This window comes from Triticum aestivum, chromosome 4A, assembly GCF_018294505.1.
Source record: "Triticum aestivum cultivar Chinese Spring chromosome 4A, IWGSC CS RefSeq v2.1, whole genome shotgun sequence".
NCBI classification, from domain to species: domain Eukaryota; kingdom Viridiplantae; phylum Streptophyta; class Magnoliopsida; order Poales; family Poaceae; genus Triticum; species Triticum aestivum.
The window spans coordinates 750,360,097-750,364,952 of NC_057803.1; positions in this window are offsets into that span (position 1 = coordinate 750,360,097).

Consider the following 4,856-nt stretch of genomic DNA (forward strand, 5'->3'; position numbering starts at 1 on the left):
AGGCATGGCTGGGAGAGATGCTGGCAGAGTTGATTTTGGGTCATTTTGCACCCCTAGTGAGAAGAACTTTGCTACCAAGCAGCAAGTTGCTATGCTGCTTGGATTAGTTAGAGAAATCCTAGTGCTGCTGAAGCTGGTGATGGCTGTTGTTGGTGCTTTGTGTGATGTGTTTCATAGTAGTTATGAACAAGTGAGATGTAGTGAAAACAGTGAGCACACTAAGTAGATTAAGTACTTGTTTTTGGTTTGGACGCATGCTTTGATGGTTATAATGGTTGCATGTTGTGATCGTTGTAATGGATAACTGATCAAGTAATATGAAGGCTAGAGTTATGTACCAATATGTTGTTATGTTATCTAGGAATGTTGAATATGTATCAATGTTGTTATTGTTGGGGAACGTAGTAACAATTCAAAAAAAATCCTACGTGTCATCAAGATCAATCTAGCAGATGCTAGCAACGAGAGAGAGGGAGTGTATCTTCATTCCCTTGAAGATCGCTAAGCGGATGCGTTACAAGGAACGCGGTTGATGGAGTTGTACTCACGGCGATTCAAATCGCGGAAGATCCTATCTAGTGCCGAACGGACGGCGCCTCCGCGTTCAGCACGCGTACAGCCCGCGTTCAGCACACGTACACGCACATCCTATGATCTAGAATTCTAGATTCTAGAGAATAAGATTCACATGTCAATCCATCAGAGGTTCCATTTCTAATTAAAGTTTTTTCTTCTGAAAACAGTCATCATTCGTACATAAACCTGAGAAAACACAACTGACCTCAAAGTAGTATATATGGATTACATTTGACCCAATCTATCCATTGGAATGCCCACTTCTTCGGTATAGGGGGTACATATAACATCAGCTGCCTCAACTTCAAAATATCAGCTGCCTCAACTTCAAAACATCCGCTACCAACAAAGATTAAAATTCAGTACAAAAAGTTCACCCAGAGGATGTGAAAAAAAACATCTAGAGGATGTAAAACATCAGGATGCAAATACCCTCAGAGATTTAAGTAACTACAAATTTCAGTTATAATCATTTGAAATTTTCAATTCAGCCAACATCAAGAGTCGGGAGTATAACTTAACATAAGCTGAACTCGCTTTTTGGTATATTTCTTAATCAACTACACTACATATCTAAGGAGCTTTGTACATCACCATACTCTAGGTGGAAAGATAAGAAAGACAGGTCAATGATTCAAAAATAATAATGGTATCACTAAGACGTGCCACTAATTTGAAATATACGATTTGATGTGTTGAGCACTATTACTCCATCAAGTAATTAGATATGACCTTCAAATCAAAACAAGCAAAAGATAATTACCATGCTATTTTATCAGTCGCCATATATATGAAGGGGAAATGTCAGAGTTCAATTGATATTAAGAGACAATGGTGAAGAAAGAACATATGATGCAATCTGTCAAACGCCTTGTGAGCAGAGTAGAATGAGATAGACGGATTAGTAAGTGTCTTGACCTGCACAGTGGTGTGACATGCAAAGAACTTCATCTACGGTGCTATACGCCAGACAGGATCAGCAGCTGGCCCTGCCATTCTGACATCACCACTGGACGCCACCTCCTAGAGATCTGATAGACTGTCGGCGACCTACATACAAGCACCAACAACATCAAGAATCAAGATCCAATATTCCCACCACCTACCCATCCAAATATAAAGAACCAAGTAACCCAGTTGGGAACAATGTAACAGTAGTACCAGCAACCTTATAGGACAATGGAGTAACCCAAGATGAGCCACCGCCACTGCTATGATAACATGGTCCTTTTACCGCCCTCCATCCCCAACCTGATCAATTTCTACATAAACAAAATTACCACAGAATGAAATCCACGTCACTGGAGCTAAATTACGCAAATTTGCATAACACTCACGGGTAGAAGATAGCTATCTGTGACGCCCCCGATTCAATCATACACTAATCATGCACGTAAATGTGTACGATCAAGATCAGGGACTCACGGGAAGATACCACAACACAATTCTAAAACATAAATAAGTCATACAAGCATCATAATACAAGTCAGGGGCCTCGAGGGCTCGAATACAAGTGCTCGATCATAGACGAGTCAGCGGAAGCAACAATATCTGAGAACAGACATAAGTTAAACAAGTTTGCCTTAAGAAGGCTAGCACAAACTGGGATACAGATCGAAAGAGGCGCAGGCCTCCTGCCTGAGATCCTCCTAAACTACTCCTGGTCGTCGTCAGCGGCCTGCACGTAGTAGTAGGCACCTCCAGTGTAGTAGGAGTCGTCGTCGACGGTGGCGTCTGGATCCTGGGCTCCAACGTCTGGTTACGGCATACGAGAAGAAAAGGAAAGAGGGGGAAAAGGGGGGAGCAAAGCAACCGTAAGTACTCATCCAAAGTACTCGCAAGCAAGGAGCTACACTACATATGCATGGGTATATGTGTAAAGGGGCATATCGGTGGACTGAACTGCAGAATGTCAGAATAAGAGGGGATAGCTAATCCTTTCAAAGACTACGCTTCTGGCAGCCTCCGTCTTGCAGCATGTAGAAGAGAGTAGACTGAAGTCCTCCGAGTAGCATCGCATATCATAATCCTACCCGACGATCCTCTCCTCGTCGCCTGTTAGAGAGCGATCACCGGGTTGTATCTGGCACTTGGAAGGGTGTGTTTTATTAAGTATCCGGCTCTAGTTGTCATAAGGTCAAGGTACAACTCCAAGTCGTCCTGTTACCGAAGATCACGGCTATTCGAATAGATTAACTTCCCTGCAGGGGTGCACCACATAGCCCAACACGCTTGATCCCATTTGGCCGGACACACTTTTCTGGGTCATGCCCGGCCGCGGAAGATCAACACGTCGCAGCCCCACCTAGGCACAACAGAGAGGTCAGCACGCCGGTCTAAACCTAAGCGCACAGGGGTCTGGGCCCATCGTCCATAGCACACCTGCACGTTGCGAGGGCGGCCGGAAGCAGAACTAGCCCCCTTAATACAAGAGCAGGCTTACGTTCCAATCCGGCGCGCGCCGCTCAGTTGCTGACATCACGAAGTGCTTTGGCTGATACCACGACGTTGAGTGTCCATAACTGTTCCCGCGTAGTTGGTTAGTGCGTATAGGCCAGTAGCCAGACTCAGATCAAATACCAAGATCTCGTTAAGCGTGTTAAGTATCCGCGAACGTCGAACAGGGCCAGGCCCACCTCTCTCCTAGGTGGTCTCAACCTGCCCTGTCGCTCCGCCACATAGTAACAGTCGGGGGCCGTCGGGAACCCAGGCCCACCTCTACCAGGATGGAGCCACCTGTCCTTTCAGCCTCCTCATCAGAATCACTTGCGGGTACTCAGCGAGCTGACCTGACTTTAGTCACCACATGTGTCATGTATAAAGTATATAGTATATACCCGTGATCACATCCCAAGTGATCACAACCCGATAGTATAGTACATCAGACGGACAAGAATGTAGGGCCACTGATGGAATACTATCATCCTATACTAAGCATGTAGGATTGCAGGTAAAGGTAACAACAGTAGTAGCAAGGACATGCTATGCAGCAGTATAGGATTAATTGAAAGCAGCAACATGCTACACTACTCTAATGCAAGCAGTATAGAGTAGAATAGGTGATATCTGGTGATCAAGGGCGGGGGGGCTTGCCTGGTTGCTCAGACAAGGAGGGGTCGTCGGTGACGTAGTCGACCACAGGGGCATCAGCATCGTCACGGGGTCTACCGGAGAGAAGAGGGGGGAGAAACAGTAAATACATAGTAAGCAAGTGCATAACAGGACAACAAGCAGAGCTAGACGTGTTCTAACGCGGTATGAGATGATACCGGTGAAGGGGGGAAACATTCGGGAAAGTATCCCCGGTGTTCCGTGTTTTCGGACAGACGAATCAGAGGTGAAATGTTGCAGGTTCACTATGCTAGGGATGTGTGGCGGACGAACGGGCTGCGTATCCAGATTTGACTCGTTGTTCTGAGCAACTTTCATGTAGAAAGTATTTTCATCTGAGCTACGGTTTATTTTATATGATTTTCTAAAGTTTTAAATCATTTTTAGAATTTATTCAATTAATTTAATTCAACATTATCGAGAATAGTGCATGCTGATGTCAGCATGACATCAGCATGACGTCAGCACAGGTGTTGACTGGGTCAATCTGCCGGTGGGTCCCACTGGTCATACTCTGCTAACTAATTAACCAATTTAATTAGTTTAATTAACAGGTTAGTTAGGTTAGTTAATTAATTATGTTAATTAAACATGATTAATTAAGTTAATTAATTAATTTATATTTATATTATTTTTATTTTTATTTTCTCTTTTTTTATAATCGTTCTGGGCAGGGGGCTCGTTTGTCATAGGCCCAGGGGGCCGATGCGGGTTAGCGGGTTACGGGCGCTGGCGCCCAGCCCAATTGGGCATACGCCCAGATCGAAGGGGGAAGCCGCCGGCCACGGGCACGGCGAGGACGGCCACCTGAGGCGGTAGTGGCGAGGCCAGGCGAGGTGAGGCAGCGCGCGGGCGCGACGATTGACCAGGGGCATGCGAGAGCAGGCGAGGTGGCTCGGTCGGGTGGGGATGGCGCCGGAGCATGCCGCATGATGCGGCGGTATGGGTGGGGACGGCGTTGCGCGGGCGTGTACATCGGGCGTGGACGGGTCGCGCGGTGCGCACGGTGAAGTACGAGAGCAGAGAGGGGGGAGGAGAGGGGAGGCGCAATCGGCGCGGCGGCTCACCGCGAAGTTGTAGGGAGGGGGCAGTGGGCTCGAGGCGGCTTGGGGTGGTCCGGCGACGGCGGGGCGAGGACGAGGCGACGACCGACGATGGAGAGGCGGGGT